Consider the following 22,823-nt stretch of genomic DNA (forward strand, 5'->3'; position numbering starts at 1 on the left):
CAATACAACAGTATGCAATGGGTGTATCTCACTGTAACATATGCGGACAGGGCCGCAATAAACACTTTTGTCCCCTAAATAGTTTTTTTTTATTGCAAGGCGCAATACAACAGTATGCAATGAGTGTATCTCACTGTAACATATGCAGACAGGGCCGCAATCAACTTTTTTTGTCCCCTAAATTGTTTTTTTTTAATTGCAATGTGCAATACAACAGTATGCAATGGGTGTATCGCACTGTAATGTATGAATGAAAAACTGAAAAATAATTGTCCCCTTAATTGCTGCTTGTTGAATAGCAGATTTTAAATGCAGTGTCTGTCTAAACGCTGTAAATCACAGTAAAATATGAAGGAAAAAAGTTTTTTTCTTTTTAAAATGCAGATTAAGCAGACACGTATGCACTGAGGTTGCAGGAAATGCCTGCTACACACCGCACGCCTAACAGGTTGGATACTGTTGTTGTTCTATTCTGCTATTGAATAAAAAACAAAAACCCATTTGAATGAAAAACTGAAAAATACTTTTTTTACTCTAAATACTGTAAAAGAATTATTTTCTCCTTACATTGGTGCTTTTTGAAGAGCAGGTTAGAAAAGCAATGTCTGTCTGACATACAGTCTTTAAAGTTAAATATGAAGGAAAAATTATTTTTTCTTTTTTAAATGCAGATTAAGCACATACATATGCACAGAGGTTGCATGAAATGTGCAGCACCGCACGCCTAACAGGTTGGATACTGTTGTTCTATTCTGCTTTTAAATAAAATTAAAAAAAAAAACATTTGAATGAAAAACTGAAAAAAAATTTTTTTTTACCCTAAATACTGTAATAGAATTATTTTCCCCTCACATTGGTGCTTTTTGAAGAGCAGGTTAGAAAAGCAATGTCTGTCTGACATACAGTCTTTAACCACATCCATACCGGCGCATAGTAATATGACGCCGGCAGGATGGCTTTACCATTCCGGGCGGCCGTCATATGACGTCCGCCCGTCCTAGCTGCTAGCAGCGATCAGGGATGAGGCTCGTCCCTCGTACATAGCCCATCCCTGATCAAGGTAAACAGCCAATAGAAATTGTCTGTTTACCACGTGATTGGCTGTGTCAATCATAGCCGATCACATGAGCGGCTCCAGCGCGAGCCGCTCGTTCTCTCTGCAATGCACGCCCCCGGGGGCGCGCGGAGCAGCGATCGGGGACGAGGCTCGTCCCTCGGACATTGCCAATCCCCGATTTTGGTAAAGAGCCAATGAAATTGGCTTTTTAACACGTGACCGGCTGTGTCCAATCACAGCGGTCACAAATGTCAACAAAGATGAGGGTAACTCACTGTTACCAGGCTCTTCTCCTCACACACCGATCCAGTGTGAGGAGATCTGCAAACAGTGAGTTACTAGAGCATTACCAGAGTATTGTGGAATTACTGTGCCCTGATTGCCCCCAGCAAATAAAGAGTACCTGTCACCTGCCCATCTGAGCACCTGTCACCTGCCCATCTGAGTACCTGTCACCTGCCCATCTGAGTACCCGAGTACCTGTCCCCTGGCCATCAGAGTACCCGAGTACCTGTCGCCTACCCACCAGAGTACCCGAGTACCTGTCACCTATGCATCAGAGTACCCGAGTACCTTCCACCTGCTCATCAGAGTACCTGCCGCCTGAAGTACCCGAGTACTTGCCGCCTGCTCATCAGTACCCATCACTACCCATCAGTACTCATTAGTACTCATCAGTACCTATCAGTATCAGTACTGATCATCAGTACCCATCAGTACAGTATGAGTATCAGTACTACTACTATCACCTGCCTGTCACCTGCCCATCAGAGTACCCGAGTACCTGTCACCTGCCTATTGGAGTACCTGAGTACCTGCCACCTGCTCATCAGTACAAGAGTACCTGTCACCTGCCCAGAAAAGTACCTGAGTACCTGTCACCCTCCATACAGCTACCATGTCCAAGTCCAAAAGGGTTTTCACTGCCGAAGAGGCCTGTCAATTATTATCCCTGATGGGTGAGAGCAGCGAGGAGCTCTCACTTTCCGATGCGGAAACCCTTTCTGAATCTGGTTCAGAATTTGAGCCCTTTGAAGGCTTTACATCCGGCACTGAATCGGAGGAGGAAGAAGTTCGGCCTAAAAGACGCTGCACTGAAAACCAGGCAGACACCAACAACGCCAATGGCCAATCGGCAAACGCCAACGGTGCTGGACCCCAGGAGGAAATGCCCAGTACAAGCACTGGAATTTCACACCAGCCACAAAGAAGCAGAGCCCAAATGCAGCTTGCGGATGCCTTGGCAAACCCATTGTGGCTGCCTTCTAGCTCTGGGTCAGCTACAATCCCCCCCTTCACAGCACAGCCAGGTTTGCAGGTCAACACCCAAAATTTTGTTCTAATTGATTTTTTAAATTTATTTTTCCCTATGGAGTTCCTTCAAGCCATCGTCGACCAAAGAAATCTTTTTGCCCAACAGTTCATAGAGAACAACCCCACCTCATATCATTCCCGTCCTTTTGAATGGAGACCCCTAACAGTAGAAGAGTTCAAAGTGTTTTTCGGCCTTACCATCCATATGGGGGTTACAAAAAAAAAACGAGCTGCATTCTTATTGGTCCACCAAACCCATCCACCATATGCCACTTTATTCATCAGTCATGCCCAGGTCCCGCTATGAAATTATAATGCGCTTCCTGCATTTTAATGATAATTCGCAGTGCCCTCCCCGAGATGATCCCAATTTTGATAAACTCTACAAAATTCGCCCCCTGATTGATTACTTTTCCAGACGGTTCCCCGAAGTTTATGTCCCTCACCAAAAGATCGCTGTGGACGAATCACTGGTCCAGTTCACAGGCCGGCTGGCATTTAAGCAGTATATTCCCAGCAAGAGGGCTAGGTATGGCTTAAAACTAAACAAGCTCTGCGAAAGCCAAACTGGATATGTGTACGCCTTTCGCGTGTACGAAGGCAGAGACTCCCAGCTCCAGCCCCCTAAATGCCCAACGTACATGGGAGTAAGTGGGAAGATTGTCTGGGACCTAGCCTTCCCATTGCTGCAAAAGGGGTACCATATTTATATGGAAACTATTACACCAGTTTGCCCCTTTTCCGCCACCTATACCTGAAGAAAACCTTGGCCTGCGGTACAGTAAGAAAAAACCGGAAGGGCTTCCCTCAGAGTCTTGTCACCACTCCATTACAAATCGGGGAATCTGCAAGCCTAAGAAACGAGGAAGTAATGGCTTTGAAGTGGAGGGATAGTAAGGACGTTTACATCATGTCCACTATCCACGATGACGCCTCAGTGGAAATTAGAAGACGACGCGGTCCCGTTCAAAGTCCCTTTCAAAAGCCTGCTTGTATCCTCGAGTACAATAAGTAAAACATAATAATAACACCAATCCCCTTCCTCCAGTTTATTGAAGACATTGCCACTGCCCTCATTTACTAGCAAGGATCCCCCCCAGAAAACATTCGTTCGGATTGTGTCAGCAGACTTCATGAGCGCCATTTCCCTTTCCATATCCCACCATCAGAAACCGTAAGAAGACGCCAAAAAAAATGTCGGGTGTGTAGCAAAAGAGGAATTAGGAAAGACACCAGTTTCCATTGTACCGATTGTCCCTCCCAACCTGGCCTTTGCATTGGAGAATGCTTCAAAATATATCACACTGCCCTAAACTTTTAGCCCATATTTCAGTCAGACTGCCATTTTCCCTTTTTCAATGTTTGTGCTGAATATTTTCCTGCTGCCTCAACCAACCATATCACTGCCTTCCATGTGAACCGACCCTGGCCTGTATATCAACTATGCCTCTGCCTGCCGTCTGCCATGTTTCTGCCTTTCAAGTAAACTGACCCTGGACTGTTTATTGATTATGCCTTAGCCTACCGTCTATTTCTGCCTTTTACCTGCACTGACCTCGGCCTGTTACGACCATGTTTTTTGCCTGCTCCTTAGACTGATCCTTCGCCCTGCTACTGTAGTAGTGGGATTCAAAATGACACAGGGGTCTCACTTTTGTGAGGGGCTTCAGAGTATAGTGTTCTGATATGAGAAAACCAGTTTTTGGTTTTTCTCTGGGTTTGTAATCTCGGAACAGGGTCTGGAGTCCGGAGGCTTCAAAGCGATTTGGGTGGGAGAAGGCTCTACCCCTGTCCCCATTCTTTCCCGACCGAGGCCCTAAGCTTGATGATCCTGCCTGCTGCCTGGACCAATACTTTGGCTGTGCTGATCATATCCCTGCCTGCACTGACCCGGGACTTTTTATGGAACATGTGCCTGTTGCCTGGACCAATACTTGGGCTGTACTGACCATATCTCTGCCTGCTGCCTGTATTAATTATGGACAGTATTCCTGCCTGCTGCATGGACAATCCTTTTTCTGCTGCTGACCATATCCCTGCCTACTACCTGGACCAATGCTTTGGCTGTGCTGACAATATCTCTGCCTGTACTGACTATGGACAGTATTCCTGCCTGCTGCCTGGACAATCCTTTCACTGTCGCTGTCTACGTTCCTGCCTGCTGCCTTGACCACTGCACTGCTAAAACCACAGGTAATTTTTTTGTTTATCCTTTGCTCAGCAGAATGTATTTTGGTATGTATTATGCTATGTGTTAGGGGCCTTCAACAATGTGGTAAGTTGTCAGGAATTTATGTGTGTGATTTATGTCCCTAGCCACTTGCCACTTGGCCAATGTATTTATACGTCCTCCGTTTAAACCGAAATACCGGTGTTATGGCAGCAGATAGCTGCCATAACCCTGGTATTTTTTTAAACGGTGGACGGTTGGCTTTCCGATAAGGGTAGTCCCAGCGGCGGATTCGCCGGGGGATCACCCTTCCGGGATGGCGGAAGAGGTGACCCCCCCTCCCGCCGCATCCCGGTCCTTTTCCCCACTTACCGGACCTGCCGGCAGCGGGGAAAACAATCCGGTCCTGGATCCTCACCTCCTCCAAGCTTGCCCTCACTCGACTCTATGGTCTTGGAGGACCGGAGCTACGGCAAACATCATTGACTAGCAACCGATTTAAAGGTCCCTTTTTTTTTTTTTCATTTTATTTATTTATTTATTTTTTCCTATCTTTTAGTGTACTTGTGAGATCTGAGGACTTTGTGACCCCAGATCTCACAAAACAGAGGTCCTGTCGTGCCTCTTTCTATTACAAGGAATGTTTACATTCCTTGTAATAGAAATAAAAATGATAATTTTTTTTTAAACATTGTAAAAATAAAAAATAATAAATAAAATAAATAGTAAAAAAAAAAAAAAAAATTAAAGCGCCCTGTCCCCGTTAGCTTGCGTGCAGAAGCGAACGCATACGGAAACCCCACCCACATATGTAAACGGTGTTCAAACCACACATGTGAGGTATCGCCACGATCGTTAGAGCAAGAGAAATAATTTGAGCCCTAGACCTCCTCTGTAACTCTAAGATGGCAACCTGTAGACATTTTTAAAATGTCGCCTATGGGGATTTTTAAGTACCAAAGTTTGTCGCCATTCCGTGAGCGTGCGCAATTGTGAAGCATGACATGTTGGGTATCTATTTACTCGGCATAACATTATCTTTCACATTATGGAAAAAAATTGGGCTAACTTTACTGGTTTCTTATTTTTTAATTAAAAAAAGTGATTTTTTTCCAAAAAAATTGCGTTTGGAAGATCGCTGCGCAAATATGGTGTGATAAAAAATATTGCAATAATCTCCATTTTATTCTCTAGGGTCTCTGCTAAAAAACAATATATAATGTGTGGGGGTTCTAATTAGTTTTCTAGCAAAAACAACTGATTTTAACTTGTAAACACCAAATGTCAAAAATAGGCCTAGGCAAGTGGCTAGGATGCATGATGGTGCTCCTTGGATTTTGGGCCCCTCTATATGGCTAGGCTGTGAAAAAGGCTCACACATGTAGTATTGCCATACTCAGGAGGAGTAGCAGAATGTATTTTGGGGTGTAATTTTTGCTGTGTACATGCTATGTGTTAGGAATATCCTATAAATTGACAACTTTGTATAAAAAAAAAGGTTTTAATTTTTTTCCCACATTTTCCAAAAACTTGTGGAAAAAAATGACACGTTCTAAAGACCCATAATGTCTCATAGAATATACGTTGGAGTGTTTGCTTTCCAAAATGGGGTCATTTGTGGGCGTTTCTATTGTCTTGGTGCTCTAGGGCCTTCAAAAGTGTGATAGGTAGTCTGAAAATGATGTGTGTAATTTATGCTCCTAGAACGCCTTAAGGTGCTACTTGCATGTGGAGTCTCTTTATGTGGCCAGGCTGTGTAAAAGTCTCACACATGTGGTATCGCCATACTCAGGAGGAGTAGCAGAATGTATTTTGGGGTGTCATTTTTGCTATTTACATGCTATGTGTTAGAAATGTCCTATAAATTGACAACTTTGTGTAAAAAAAAAAAGGTTTTATTTTTTTCCCACAATTTCCAAAAACTTGTGGAAAAAATTGACACGTTCAAACGACCCATCATGCCTCATATAATATACGTTGGAGTGTTTGCTTTCCAAAATGGGGTCATTTTGTGGGCTTTTCCATTGTCTTGGTGCTCTAGGGCCTTCAGAAGTGTGATAGGTAATCCGAAAATGATGTGTGTAATTTATGCTCCTAGAACGCCTTAAGGTGCTACTTGCATGTGGAGTCTCTTTATGTGGCCAGGCTGTGTAAAAGTCTCACACATGTGGTATCGCCATACTCAGGAGGAGTAGCAGAATGTATTTTGGGGTGTCATTTTTGCTATTTACATGCTATGTGTTAGAAATATCCTATAAATTGAAAACTTTGTGTAAAAAAAAAAAGGTTTTAATTTTTTTCCCACATTTTCCAAAAACTTGTGGAAAAAAATGACATGTTCAAAGACCCATAATGCCTAATAGAATATACGTTGGAGTGTTTGCTTTCCAAAATGGGGTCATTTTGTGGGCTTTTCCATTGTCTTGGTGCTCTAGGGCCTTCAGAAGTGTGATAGGTAGTAAGAAAGTTTTATGTGTATTTATGCTCCTAGAACGCTTGAAGGTGCTACTTGCATGTGGAGTCCCTTTTTGTGGCCAGGCTGTGTAAAAGTCTCACACATGTGGTATCGCCATACTCAGGAGGAGTAGCTGAATGTATTTTGGGGTGTCATTTTTGCTGTGTACATGCTATGTGTTAGAATTGGCTTATAAATTGACAACTTTGTGGAAAAAAAAGAAAAAAAATGTTTTTTCTTCATTTTCCCAAGAATTGTGGGAAAAAATTATAACTTCAAAAAACTCACCATGCCTTTTACTAAATACCTTGGACTGTCTACTTTACAAAAAGGGGTCATTTGGGGGGTATTTGAACTGTCCTGACATTTCAGGGCCTCAAGAAAGGAGAGAGGCCGTCAGTACATCTGGTGTGATCAATTTTCAGTAATTGGTACCATAGCTTCTAGACTCAATAACTTTCACACAGACTAAATAATATACACTAATTTGGGTTAATTTTACCAGAGATATGTAGCAGTATACATTTTGGCCCAAATGTAAGAAGAAAAATACATTTTTTGCAAAATTTTATAATAGAAACTAAAAAAAAAGTGTTTTTTTTTTCAAAAATTTTGCTCTTTTTTTTGCTTATATCACGAAAAAAAAAAACCCAGTTGTGATCAAATACCACCAAAAGAAAGCTCTATTTGTGTGAAAAAAATGATAAAAATTTTGTTTGGTTACAGTGTAGCATGACTGAGCAATTGTCATTCAAAGTGTGAGAGTGCTGAAAGCTGAAAATTGGTCTGGGAAAGAAGGGGGTCTAACTGCTCTGTATGGAAGTGGTTAAAGTTAAATAAGAAGGAAAAAATGTATTTTCTTTTTAAATGCAGATTAAGCACACACATATGCACTGAGGTTGCATGAAATGTGCAGCACCGCACGCCTAACAGGTTGGATACTGTTGCTCTATTCTGCTATTAAATAAAATAAAAAATAAAAAACATTTGAATGAAAAACTGAAAAATAATTTTTTTACCCTAAATACTGTAAAAGAATTATTTTCCCCTCACATTGGTGCTTTTTGAAGAGCAGGTTAGAAAAGCAATGTCTGTCTGACATACAGTCTTTAAAGTTAAATATGAAGGAAAAAATGTTTTTTTTTTTTTTTTAATGCAGATTAAGCAGACACATATGCACTGAGCTTTCATGAAATGTGCAGCACCGCGCGCCTAACAGACTGATAACATTTTTTTGTTTCTCCTTTCTCCTCCTCACTTGGCTCAGGTCAGGGCATAAAGATCGTGCACTGCACCCCCACACAATACAATCAATGTAGATTGCTTTCTGATTAAAGCAGATTGTTCCTATCCTATGCTTTCCCTACAAGCAATCTCTCCAGCCTGGCCCTACAGTAAACTCCTATCTCTTCATCCGGGCAAAAAGATTGTGCACTGCACCCCACACAATCAAATCAATGCAGATCGCTGTATGATAAAGCAGATTGTTCCTATACTTTCCCTACTAGGGATGATCGAACAGTTCGGGTCGACCATCGGTTCGACCCGAACATTGACTGTTCAAAATTCGGCCGAATTTCGAACTTTTTGCTGACAAATTTCGGAATTCGGCAACCAGAACTGACCAAAAAGCAATGGGACAGGAACTGGGCTTTAAAAGCCCGTGATTGGACCAGAACCATCAGTAAAAGCCAATTGAGGGGGCAGGAGGATGCTAGGAATGTGATTGGAGTGACTAGGGGGTCCAGAGGCCAATCAGTAGTGAATACGCCCCCCAGTATATAACATAGCCCCGCCAAATCTCTAGTATTGTAATACAGGGGCTGTGGAAGAGAGTGGAAGCAGTTCTGTTACTCCTGCTTCAAAGTGTCATTTAGCAATTATTAGTGTGAGGAAAGGGATATCTAGTGTAGTTAGGGTACTATTTTCCACTAAAGTTAGATTTAATAATCTAGTTTCTGTAGGGAAAGTGTTAAGTGTCAGGGTGACCGTAGTGTAGTGTAGGGTGAACTGACTCTGACTGCTATGGCAGGGTGACCAAACCCTTTGATGTCAGGGTGACCGCCATAGAAAGCCATAGAAAAAAGATTGTTTCTATTAGAATTGCAATAGACCAGGATAGTGGCTTCGCCCCTGTGACACCCGGCTTTTTGTTGCAGGCGTTTTATTGGGCTTTTTTGTGGACGTGTTTAGAGGCAGGCATGACATCAGAACTTCTGTGAAGGGGTATATATATACACACACACATGTATGTATGTATACACATACACATATATAGGTGTGAAAGTAGCAGAACCCTATGCCTGCACTATTGAAATAATTAACAGGCATAGGACTAAGCTCCTATCACACCTATATGTGTGTATGTGTATAAATACATATAAGTGTGTGTGTGTGTGTATATACCCCTATACAGAAGTTCAGATGTCATGCCTGCCTCCAAAGACGCCCAAAAATGCCCAAAAGAACGCCCAGGTGTGTTGTTGCAGGCGTTTTTTTTGGGCATTTTTTGGGCATCTTTGGAGGCAGGCATAACATCTGAACTTCTGTATAGGGGTATATATACACACACACTTATATGTATTTATACACATACAAACATATAGGTGTGATAGGAGCGTAGTCCTATGCCTGTTAATTATTTCATTAGTGCAGGCATAGTGTTCTGCTACTTTCACACCTATATATGTGTATGTGTATATATACATACATGTGTGTGTGTGTATATATATACCCGTGCACAGAAGTTCAGATGTCATGCCTGCCTCCAAACACGTCCACAAAAAAGCCCTATAAACGCCAGCAACAAAAAGCCGGATGTGAAAATTGCTCTACTGCAATTCTAATACAAACCAACTTTTTTTTCTGGTTCTGGACATGCTACAGAGCTGAAACTTCACAGGTACACTTTTTAGACCCACCAGACACTAAATCCAAAGAAATCTCATTTTTTTTAAAATAATTTTTCCAATAATTGTCTCTCTATCAAAAAATGACAATTTTTAAGAACTTTTTTTTGTGTGATTAATAGTCCCTGGGGCATGACCCAGATCCCTAGGCACTTTTTAGGGGCATTTATTGGGTTTTAGGGCTTCAAAATGGTGTTTTTTGATTACCGAAGTTCGGTCCCATTGATTTCAATGGGGTTCTGAAATCCGGGCCGAACTTTTGGGAAGTTCGGGTGTTCTGGTCGAACCAAACTTTTCAAAAGTTTGATCATCCCTATTCCGACAAGCAATCTTTCCAGCCTCGCCCTACAGTAAACTCCTATCTCTCTCTCAGCAGCAGCAGTCAGGAACCGCTCCCTAGTATAGTTATAGTAGAGTGACACGCGGCACTGTGTGACTCCAGCTTATATAGAGTCTGGGTCACATGCTGCACTGGCCAATCACAGCCATGCCATTAGTAAACATGGCTGTGATGGCTTCTAGGGCACACTAGTTAAACGCTTGCTGATTGGCTGCCTTGCACCTGTTAAAAGCACACCATTAAAACCACGCCAAAACATCAAATAACGTTACCAAACAACGGACAGTACCCGGACATACAGTGAAATGTCCGGGTTCGGGTCCGGGTACCGAATACCCAAAAGTCCGGTACGAACACGAACAATACAGTCCGGGTTCGCTCAACCCTACTAATGTACCTTCTGCCACAGAATACTACATTCTTAGCTGTCAGGTAAACCCATGTGGGCAAATTTTTGGGGCCTTTTATGGCCGACACTTACTTCTGTATCCTGTGAATGCCTAATGCACCTTCAGCCACAGAATAATACGTTCTTAGCTGTCAGGTAAACCCATGCGGGCTAATTTTTGGGGCTTGGAATGGCCGAAACGTACTTCTTTATCCTGTGAATGCCTCATTTTTCAGACTGGAATTGAAAATCAATGGGTCTGTAAAGGTTCCTCCAAATTGTGGAATGGATGTGGACCCATTTTACAGTGTGAATGGACCCTATATGTATTAGACATGTATTTACCGGCTGCTGTCAGTTCTGGCTGATTTATGAAAAAAATAATAATATTTTTTTGCTGTAGAAAAAAAATAAAAAAATTCAGGGCAACTTTTCCAATTGCAATACTTCTGTTATTACATTGTCCATGTGCTGGGACTATTTGTGCACAGCTAGTACATCTTTTGTTGCTGCAAATATGATCTAAAGGTTTTTAAAGTTCGCCTCCCATTAAAGTCAATGGGGCCTGCCGCGAACTTGCGGTTCACGGACTTTTGTGAAAATTTGCGGCTGACATTTGCGAACCGCCCCGGCCGATGTTCGTCCATCTCTACTGGTGGATGTTAGAGATCTTGCGCTCCTCCACCTTCCATTTGAGGATGCCCCACAGATGCTCAATAGGGTTTAGATCTGGAAACATGCTTGGCCAGTTCATCACCTTTACCCTCAGCTTCTTTAGCAAGGCAGTGGTCATCTTGGAGGTGTTTGGGGTCGTTATCATGTTGGACTACTGCCCTGCGACTCAGGCTCCAAAGGTAGGGGATCATGCTCTACTTCAGTATGTCACAGTACATATTGGCATTTATGGTTCCCTCAATGAACTGTAGCTGTCCAGTGCGGTAAGCACTCATGCAGTCCCAGACCATGACACTCCCACCACCATGCTTGACTGTAGGCAAGACACACTTGTCTTTGTACCCCTCACCTGGTTGCTGCCACACACGCTTGACTCCATCTGAACCAAATAAGTTTGTCTTGGTCTCATCTGACCACAGAACATGGTTCCAGTGATCCATGTCCTTAGTCTGCTTGTCTTAAGCAAACTGTTTGCTGGTTTTCTTGTGCATCATCTTTAGAAGAGGCTTCCTTCTAGGATGACAGCCATGCAGACCAATTTTATGCAGTGTGGGTTATGTGGTCTGAGCACTGACAGGCTGACCCCCCACCCCTTCAACCTCTGCAGCAATTCTGGGAACACTCATACGTCTATTTCCCAAAGATAACCTCTGGATATGACACTGAGCTCATGCACTCAACCTCTTTGGTCGACAATGGCGAGGCCTGTTCAGTGGAACCTGTCCTGGTAAACTGCTGTATGGTCTTGGCCACTGTGCTGCAGCTCAGTTTCAGGGCCTTGGCAATCTTCTTATAGCCTAAGCCATCTTTATGTAGAGCAACAATTTTTTTTTCAGATCCTCAGAGAGTTCTTTGCCATGAGATGCCATGTTGAACTTCCAGTGACTAGTATGAGAAAGTGAAAGTGATAACTCCAAATTTAACACACCTGCTCCCCATTCACACCTGAGACCTTGTAACATTAACGAGTCGCATGACACCGGGGAGGGAAAATCACTAATTGGGCCCAACTTGGACATTTTCACTTTGGGGTGTACTCATTTTTGTTGCCAGCGGTTTAGACATTAATGGCTGTGCGTTGAGTTATTTTGAGGGGACAGCAAATGTACACTGTTATACAAGCTGTGCACTCACTACTTTACATTATAGCTAAGGGCCAAATTCACTGTACCTCCAACGCTGATTTTGTTCTATTTTACCTCCATTTTGACTATTTTTGGTGCAAATGCAATTCACTATAACACCATCTATCAGTGCTGCCCACCAGTGCCAATCATTGCCCATCAGTGCCACCTATCAATGCCCATCAATGCTGCATATCAGTGCCGCCTATCAGTGTCCATCAGTGCTGCATATTAGTGTCTCATCAGTGCCTGCCAGCGCAGCCTCATCAATGCTCGTCAGTGCAACCAAAAACATATTGATTTACCAAATTTTATTACGTAAACAAAAACACAATTTTTTAGGGGTCTAACATTTAGGTCTTCTTTTTGGCAAAAAAAAAAACCTTGCAGTGATCAAATACCACCAAAAGAAAGCAATATTTGTGCGAAAATAATGTCATACATTTGTGTTAGGTACAGGGTTGCATGACCGCGCAATTGTCATTCAAAATGCAACAGTATAAAAAGCTGAAAATTGGCCTGGGCAGGAAGGGGGTGTAACTGTCCTGTAAGGAAGTGGTTAACTATTGAAACATGGGAATAAATATTCCAGGGGTAATCATGCTCAGCTCAATGGTTTAGTGGTTAGTGTTCCCATGTATAAACACTGAGAGCATGAGTTCAAATCCCAAGTGTGCCATCACCTCTTTAAATTTTAGACAGCTGTGAATAAATACTGAAACTTGGCAAATGCATAATTGCACCCTGCACATATGCATGTTTGTTTCTTGAATATACATGGCCATTGACATGCAATTTTAGGTGATGTAGCCAATGTATTACTATGTGGCCAAAAAAAAAATAATGACACACAACTGTGAGCACACAAGGGGTTATCATGGTTGGGCCTTGAACTCATGACCTAGCAATCTTTGTCTATGAGCTTAGCCCACTGCACCAAAATGCTGAATACAATCAGATATGCCTGAAAGTTTCAGATGAATAAACAATGAAGATTGCTAATTAGACAGCTGTGTAGTCTGCTATTAGTAAATCTAAAGGTTAAAACACATAAGATACATAACTATACCTTAAAATTAAAATAAACCATAATAGATGACATTGCTGTGTAATAATGATTCAGAATAGACTAATTTCCTTTTATGAAAAACACAAAGGGATTTTGGTTAACTCCAAACTCAAATTCAGCCTAAGTTAACTCCAAACCTGAATTCAGTCTAAGTTAACTCCAACTCTGAATTCACTAAAGCACCTAGTTGAAGGTTTAACTCCAGCCACTTCACCTAATTAGGATTAATGAGTTTAGGCTGGAGTTATTTCTGGAGAAGAGAGCAGCTCTACTCCAAACGTATAGTGTATTAGGCCCTCAGTGTCATTTCTTCAGTGTTGTCACATGAAAAGATATAAAAAATTATTTACAAAAATGTGAGGGGTGTACTCACTTTTGTGAGATACTATATGTATATACAGGGCTTTTTTTCAGCAGGAACGTGGGGGGACGCAGTTCCGGCACCTCCAGTAATGATTTTACTTTATGTAATGGCAAGGATTGCTGGGGTGTACTGGGGTGCTTGATCCTGTCTTCTCTAATCATCCCCTTCTTCCACAGTTCCCAATCCATTTCCTGATAGCACGGAGCCTTGGAGGTGCTCTGCACATGCTATGTTTGGTGTGTATTGCTAGCAGGGTTTTTTCAGCAGGAACGCAGTTCCAGCACCTCCAGTACTGAATGTACTGTATGTAATGGCAAGAGGCGCTGGGGTGTACTGGAGGGTTTTATTATTGCTGGCTGCTGGGGGATCTATTGTAGCAGGGGAGGTCTATTGTTACTGGTTTGCTGGGGGGGAGGTGGGGCTTATGTTACAGGGGGTCAATTGTTGCTGGAAAGGATCTGCTGTTGAGGGAGGGGTCTATTGATGCTGGCTGCTGGGAGATCTGTTGTTGCTGCTAAAGGTCTTTTGTTGCTGGGGTGGCATTTTTTTGCAGGGCTCCATTGTTGCTGGGGTAGATCTATTGTTGTAGGGGGTGGGTTATTGCTGCTAGCTACATGGGATCTATTTTACTGCTTTTGTTGCAATCATTACATACAAATTACTTAGTACCACAAAATTATACGTGGCTCTGTATTCTCTAAAAGGGATGGTGCTGAGAGGGGGGTGGAATCAAGAAATGGTGGACGAAAACAAGAATTGACTCACAAAGGGGGGAGTTCCTGCACCTATTCACTAAGAAAAAAAAACACACATATATATATATATATATATATATATATATATAGTGGGGGAACAGCTCAAGCGGGAATCACCTTCCCTGGGAAAAAGGTAATCCAAAGACATGACTTTTCTTCAAAGCTGACTTTGTAGCCAGTTGTATTAATAAGGTTGCATGAAAAAATAAATAAATAAATAAACCCTTGTCAACCAGGCACTAACTAAACAGTTTTAGTTTCCTAACTCACAGGTGAAGGGCTTCTCCCAGTCACTGACAAAAATGCAAACCTTTTTCCTTTCTCTCATACAGCAAACTTCAGATCAGTATCAGTAGATCTTCATACCTGAAGATTTGCGGGTCTCTATTCTGGGTCTCTGCCATGACCATACTCTGGCAGGACATTTTGGAATCCATAAAACGACTGAACTGCTTCAGCGTACCTTCTGGTGGCCTAGTCTGAAAAAGGACTGTAGGGATTATGTTAGAACCTGTGTCACCTGCATCCAAAACAAGACAACCAGGACCAGGTCTTGGGGTCTACTCAAACCTTTGCGGATTCCAGACAGGGCATGGAAAATGATATAGATGAACTTTTTTGTGGAACTTCCCCCAACCGAAGGCCACACTACCATCTTTTTGGTCGTGGATCGCTATCCAAGATGGCACATATTTTTTACCCATGAAGGGCACACCATCAGCTTTGGATACAGCTAAAGTGTTCATTAAAGAAATTGTGAGGCTGCATGTAGTTCCTGCCAATACAGTATCTGACCGCGGGGTTTAATTTACCTCTAAATTGTGGAAGTCCCTTTGTGAAAAGTTGAAGACTGAATTGTCTTTTTCTTCAGCATACCACTCACAGACCAATGGTCAGACAGAAAGGACCAATCAGACATTGGAGCAGTATCTACGCTGTATCTCATCTTTTTCGCAGGATGACTGGGTAACGCTGTTGCCATTGGCTGAGTTTGCATACAACAAGAACTCAGAGCATTCTGCTACTAAGCAAACCCCGTTCTTTGCTAATTATGGTTACCATCCATCCTTCCTGATCACTGCAGTTCCTGAGTGCCCTGTCCCTGCTGTCCAGGACACAGTAAACTTTTTTGCATCCAATAACAAATTGCTGCAAGAAACTATGACTAAAGCTCAGGAGAGTAACAAGAAATTATTTGACAGGAAAAGAAGGGGAGAACTAATCTTGGAACCTGATGACCAGGTATTGTTGGCGACAAAAAAACCTGAAGTTAAGCTGCCCATCAAGGAAATTTGGGCCTAAATACGCGGGTCCTTTTTCAGTAAAGAAGAAAATCAATGACGTCACCTAAGAATTAGTGTTACCCGACTCCTTTAAGATCCACTCTGTTTTTCACGTATCATTGCTGAGACCTGCATTGCCAGATCCTTTCCATGAAAGGAACAGTGGCCTTCCTGAACCTGTATTAATTGATGGAGAAGAGGAGTTTGAAGTGGAAGCAATTATTGATTGCAGGAAAAGAGGTAACCAAATTCAGTACTTAACTAAATGGAAGGGTTACGGACCCAAAGAGAATTCGAAGGGAACCAGTAAACAATATCCATGCAAAAGGTCTAATCCAGGCATTTAAACGTAATCACCCGGAGAGACTGACCCAGTTGGGCATCCGGAGGTTGCCCATTGGGAGGGGGCAATATAAGAAAAGGTTTGCTGCACACAGGGAAAGACGTGCTCCTGTTAAAGCACACAGGGACATGGCTATGGCAAATGCGTGACCACACATACTGTCATGCACTCGCGTACACGAGCATGTGACAGATACTGGCGCCAAACGTGCTATTTAAACCCAGCTCTTGCTCAGCTCCAGTGCTGCTTTGTCTTCAGCCTTGGCGAACCTGCTAACCTGCAAACCTGTATCCTGCTTCCAAGTTCCAGACTTGGCTTGTCCTGACCATCCTCTGCTGTCCACCTGCACTGACCCTGGCTAGTCCTTGGCCCTCTGCTCCTGTCTGCTCCTACTGGCTTCTGCACTACCGATCGGCTCCAGACCTGGCTTATCTTACTATGTTCCTGTCTTCCCCAAATCTGTCCACCCTGTCTGTGAGGGTCCAGCCAGCTTACCCTGCCATCCTGACAACTGTCTCCAGTACCTGCTGCCTGAACGTCTACCTGCTTGCCAGATTTACCTGGCGATCTCTGCCTGTGGACACCTGCCTGCTTCCAGCAACCTTCAGGCACTCATGCTACTCTACACTCTGGCGCCTCCTGTCTACACTACCAGGGGCCCCGAGTCAGAGGTGTAAGAGAGGCCTTCCTCACCATATCAGGCTCACCTCAAGGTATGTGATACTATGTCTCTGGTCTCGCCTGCACATTGCAGGAATCTGGATCCTTCGGCTGCCTCTCATTTCAATGTCTCTGCTGGAGAGGCAGCCCTGTGTGGGAGATGGCATGTTGCGGATTCCAGTCTGGAGGAGCAGCCATAGACCCCCCAGCACACAGAGGTGCTTCATTCAGAAGTGTGGGGGATGGTCCTTGGGATGGTGCCCCCCCCCCTCCAGTGGCTTTGTGGCGAAGAGGAAGAAGTCATCAGCTGCTACCCGGCGGTCAGGTCCTGTGGTACAGTGACACCAGAGCGATTGAGAGCAGCCTGGACCTTCTGTGGTTGGCATGGCTGCGCTGTACCTGTGACTTTCTGAAGATCGTCAGGTTCAAGAGTCCTCCAGGTCTGAGGGGGAGTTGTCGCACTCCAAAGATGGTGATGTCTCCCACTGTTCCCCAGCAGTGGATTCTGGAATAGGGATGATCCAACGTTTCGGGTCGACCATCGGTTCAACCCTAACATTGACTGTTCGAGGTTCGTCTGAATTTAGAACTTTTTGCTGAAAAAGTTCGGAATTCGGCAACCAGAACCGACCAAAATGCAATGGGACAGGAAATGGGCTTTAAAAGCCCATGATTGGACCCGAACCATTAGCAAAAGCCAATTGAGGGGGCAGGAGAATGCTAGGAATGTGATTGGAGTGACTAGCGGGTCCCTAGGCCAATCATTAGTGAATACGCCCCCAGTATATAAGATAGCCCCCGCCAAATTCCTAGCATTGTAATACAGGGACATGGAAGAGAGTGGAAGCAGTTCTGTTAATTTTACTTTAAAAGTGTCATTTAGCATTTATTAGTGTGAGGAAAGGGATATCTAGTGTAGTTAGGGTGCTCTTTTACACTTTAGTTAGATGCAAAAATTTAGTTTCTGTAGGGAAAGTGTTAAGTGCCAGGGTGACCGTAATGTAGTGTAGGGTGAACTGACTGCTATGGCAGGGTGACCAAACCCTTCCATATCAGGGTGACCGTAATGTAGTGTAGGGTGAACTGACACTGACTGCTATGGCAGGGTGACCAAACCCTTCCATATCAGGGTCACCGCTATAGAGAAAAGCTAGTTTCTCTTAAGTCACATTCGGTGCAGTAATATGGCTTCTCCCCTGTCAGCTTGCTTTTTGGCTGCAGGCGTCTATAGGGATTTTTGAGCACATGTTTGGAGTCAGGCATGACATCTGAACATGTGTATAGGGGGTATATATACACACCCATGTATGTATATATACACCTGCACATATATAGGTGTGAAAGGAGCAGAAAACACTACTTGCGCTAATGAAATAATTAACACCAATATAGTTACGCTCCTATCACACCTATATATGTGTATGTGTAAAATACATATAAGTGTGTGTGTATATATATATATATATATATCCCAATACAGAAGTTCAGATGTTTTGCCTGCCTCTAAAGAACCGAAAAAAATGCCCAAAAAAACGCTAGTGTCAAAAAAAAAAAAAAAACACCCAGGTGTGTTGTTGCAGGCATTTTTTTGGGGGGTTTTGGAGGCAGGCAAAACATCTGAACTTGTGTATATGGGTATATATACACACATACTTATATGTATATATACACCTAGACATATATAGGTGTGATAGTAGCAGAAATATATGCTTGCGCTAATGAAATCATTTACACTAATATGGCTCCGCTCCTATAACACCTATATATGTGTAAGTGTAAAATACATATAAGTATGTGTGTATATATACCACTATACACAATTTCAGATGTTTTTCCTGCCTCCAAAAACCCCCAAAAAATGCCTGCAACAACACACCTGGGTGTTTTTTTTTTTTTTTTTTTTGGTGCTAGCGTTTTTTTTGGGCATTTTTTTGGGTTCTTTGGAGGCAGGCAAAACATCTGAACTTGTTTTGAGTAGGGCTTCAAAATGATGTTTTTTGATTACCAAAGTTCGGGTCCCATTGATTTCAATGGGGTTCTGAAATCGGGCCGAACTTTCGGGAAGTTTGGATGTTCTGGCCGAACCGAACTTTTCAAAAGTTCGATCATCCCTATTCTGGAACTGCGACTGTGGGGTCTGGACCTGGGCAGCCTGGTAAGTGCACCTCTCCTTTTTTGTCTTCTTTCCAGCATACTGGGGCAGGTCAGGACCCCACAGCAGGTTTGGGTGGCATATCCCCCATAGTGGGGGGGGGGGGTTCTTCCCCCCCATGCAATGGGCTCAGTGCCCACTGTGGTTCCCCTTCTAGCTCCTTGCCTGTGGTGGCTTGGGTGCAGGATCCCTCGGCTGGCGGGAAAACTGTGGTTTCCGGCCGGTCTGGGCCATCGGCAGCATTGGGGTCTGAGGCGGTACCAGTGACGACGTCGGAGGATATGGTGGTTCTTGGGATGGTGGGAACACTTCGGATATGCTGAGGGTCATGAGTAAGAGTGCGGACATGGACATGGGTAAGGGTGCGCTTGGCCAATTCGGCAAAATGCAAGGTTTATGTTTGTTTTGAGAGTCCGTTAGGCTCACATCTTAAACCAGAGGTGCCGGAAAAAAATTGGTGGGTTGACTACGTGGAGATTTTTACGCTGTTGCCCCTGGAGAAGTTTAACCTTGATAGGATTAAACCTGAGGAATCCAAAAAGGAGGATAAAGAAAAGTGTTGGTACTGCTTAATTCCGCGGACGTTTGGTACCTGGCTTCAGGCCTTTGCCATTCTAGTGAGCGTCATAGGGAAGAAGTTCCCCGAAAATTGTTCCTATCTTTTTTGCTATCTGGGTGCCATTAGTAAGGCCCTTAGGGTTTATTACGACGTGGCTTGGCTGCGTTATAACAAAAAGTTTCGGCAACGGAAGGCCGTTAGGCCTTCAATACGCTGGGATTATAAGGACATCAGATTGTGGATGCAACTTATGATGTCAGCATAGGCCTCCACTTTTGTTTTTTCCAGGTGGACAGTCGGCCACAAAACAGCGGGGGTTTTGTTGGAAATTTAACAAAGGTTCCTGTAGATTTGGCACCAGCTTCCAATTTAAACATGAGTGCTCCGGGTGTGGGGTGGGGGGGGGGAAGGGCTCACCCCCTGTCTCACTGTTTCAAGTCAGGAAAGTCCAGTTGACACTTTGGGAAAGAGGCATAACTCTAACTCCGGTGAGGGTGGACGGGATGGCCCCCTTTCTAAATAGATACCAAAACTGATCAGCCATCTGGTTTTTGGAGGCTGGTTTTTCCAAGGGTTTCTTGATGCCTTGCTCCCTTGCTCGTATTCTGCCCATGTCCAATGGGCATTTGCATCTGGAGGTGGTTTCGGTGAAGTGTCATTGGGGCGCATGAGCTGCCCATTTGCTCACCCTCCCATGAAACATTTGGTGGTTTCACCTTTTGGGAGTGGCACCAAAGAAGGAACCAAATAAGTTTCGCCTAATACACCATCTCTCATTCCCAAAGGGGGGGGTCGGTTAATGGTTCAGTAGACCCCAAGACTTGCGCTTTGTCCTATACCTTGTTTGATGTGGCTGTCTATTGTGTGCGGCATTACGGTCGTGGCTCACTCTTGGCCAAAACTGACATTGAGTTGGCCTTTCGGCTGTTGCTGGTTCACCCCCACAGCTTTCACCTTCTGGGTTGTAGATGGAAGGATGTGTTTTACATAGATCGCTGCCTACCCATGGGTTGTTCTATTCCTTGTGCCTTTTTTGAGACTTTCAGCTCCTTCCTTGAATGGGTGGTCCGGGACATGGCGGTTGTCGATTCGGTCATTCATTATCTGAATGATTTTCTGTGCATTGACCCTCCTTCATCTACTATCTGTGTTGTCTTTCTGGCTACTGTTCAGCACATCGTGGAGCGTTTCAGTATCCCTCTTGCAGCAGACAAGACAGAAGGCCCGACTTCGGTTATTAAGTTCTTGGGGATTGGCCTAGATTTATTATTATTATTATTATTTGTGACAGGAAGTCAGGTAAATCTGTGGATGTAGTCACAGACAGGAGATACATTTCCACCTGGGTTAGAAAATTCACCAATTACTATAGGGTGTCGGCTGCAGAGGCAGCAGGAAGGTGTAAAGAAGTTAAAAGGCCTTCAGCTGTTCGGAATGAGGAAATGAAGGCCTCTATAATTTGTCCAAAGGAAGTCTAAGGATTGCTGCCTCCTGTCGCTGTGTGAGCTGGGAAGAGGAGGACAGACAGACGTGTGCCTCCCGACGCCGTGTGGGCATGGGAGAAGGACTGCTGCCTCCTGTCGCCGTGTGGGCTGGGAGAGGAGGACAGTCGGATGTGTGCCTCCTGACAAGCTGTGTGAGCATGGGAGAAGACCCCCTGAAGTGATGTGCGCTAAGGAGGGTAAACAGTGGTGAAGACTTCTCAAGGTGAGAAAACAAACTATTTCTATGTGGAAGAAATAAAGGAATGTTTGCCATGTGAAGAGACAAGCAAAGGGACATTCTCAATGTGAAGAGTAAAGGGACATGTTCCATATGAAGAGGAAAAGGGACATTCTCAATGTGAAGAGTAAAGGGACATGTTCAATGGACATTGTGCTGTGGAGAGAAAATAAATGAACTATTGATGGTCTGCTGTAGGATCAGCAAAGTCTTCCCAACAGTAGGTTGGGGACAGACTTCATAAGATAGGTTCCGGTATGTGAGAAGGTAGCCGCCCACAGTGGCAAGGATTTATTTTGTGTTTGATTTTATTTTGGATGTTTTTGCTGCATGCAGTCTGGTGAAGAAAATGTCATGAATAAACCAAACTGTTGTTTGCAACCACTTGTCGGCTATCTTACTGTGTAAACACACCCCCCCAAGGGGTCATCCACGCCTACCACCGAGCGAATCCCCACATATTATACAGGATTTATATAGCGCCACATTTGCACAGCGCTTTACAATGTGAAGGAAGACAATACAGTTACAATACAGTTCAAAACAGGAGGAACTAGGAGGGCCCTGCTCGTTAGAGCTTACAATCTAGAAGGGAGGGTCAAGTGAAACAAAAGGCAATAACTGTGGGGGATGGGTTGATGGAGAAAAGGAGGTACATTTGTTAGGGGTTGGTAGGATAGGCTTCTCTGAAAAGAGATCGCCTAAAAGCTAATAGAGTGGGAGATAATCGGACAGATGAGGGTAAGGAGTTCCATAGGATTGGAGAGGCTCTGGAAAAGTCCTGGAGGCGAGCATGGGAGGAGGTGATGAGTGAGCTAGAGAGCAGGAGTTTTAAGAGGAACAAAGAGAGCGATTAGGTTGGTATTTTGAGATGAGGCTGGTGATGTAGCTGGGGGCTAGGCTGTGGATTTCTTTGTAAGATGTTGTAAGTATTTTGAATTTAATTCGTTGGATGAGCAGAAGCCAGTGGAGGGCTTGACAGAGAGGAGCAGCGGACACTGAGCGATTGGTGAGGTGGATGAGTCTGGCGGCAGCATTCATGATGGATTGAAGGGGGGATAACCTGTGTAGAGGTAAGCCAATGAGAAGGGAATTGCAGTAGTCGAGGCACGAGATGACCAGGGAGTGAACTAGGAGATTTGTTGTGTCTTTGGTTAGAAAGGGGCGTATTTTGGAGATGTTGCGGAGGCTGAGGCGGCAAGATTTGGACAGCGATTGGATGTGGGGTTTGAAGGAGAGTTCAGAGTCCAGGACAACACCTAAGACCTTGGCATGTGGGGATGGGCTGATGGTAATGCCATTGATATTGATGGAGAAATCAGGGGATGGGGCGCGCGGTGGAGGAAAAATTATAAGCTCGGTTTTGGATGGATTGAGTTTGAGGAAGTGGTGTGATATCCAGACCGATATATCTGATAGTAAATTAGTGATACCTGAGGAGACTGAGGGAGAGAGCTGAGGAGTGGATAGATAGATTTGGGTAT

General features: G+C 43.9%; 1 protein-coding gene across 1 annotated transcript in view; it reads right to left on the minus strand.

Annotated features, from left to right (window-relative positions):
- LOC309553570 (venom factor-like) overlaps positions 1-22,823 on the minus strand; it is a 424,228-nt gene that overhangs the window by 141,171 nt on the left and 260,234 nt on the right. The window lies entirely within an intron of this gene.

This window comes from Pelophylax lessonae (assembly GCF_965119305.1).
Source record: "Pelophylax lessonae genome assembly, chromosome: 4".
NCBI classification, from domain to species: domain Eukaryota; kingdom Metazoa; phylum Chordata; class Amphibia; order Anura; family Ranidae; genus Pelophylax; species Pelophylax lessonae.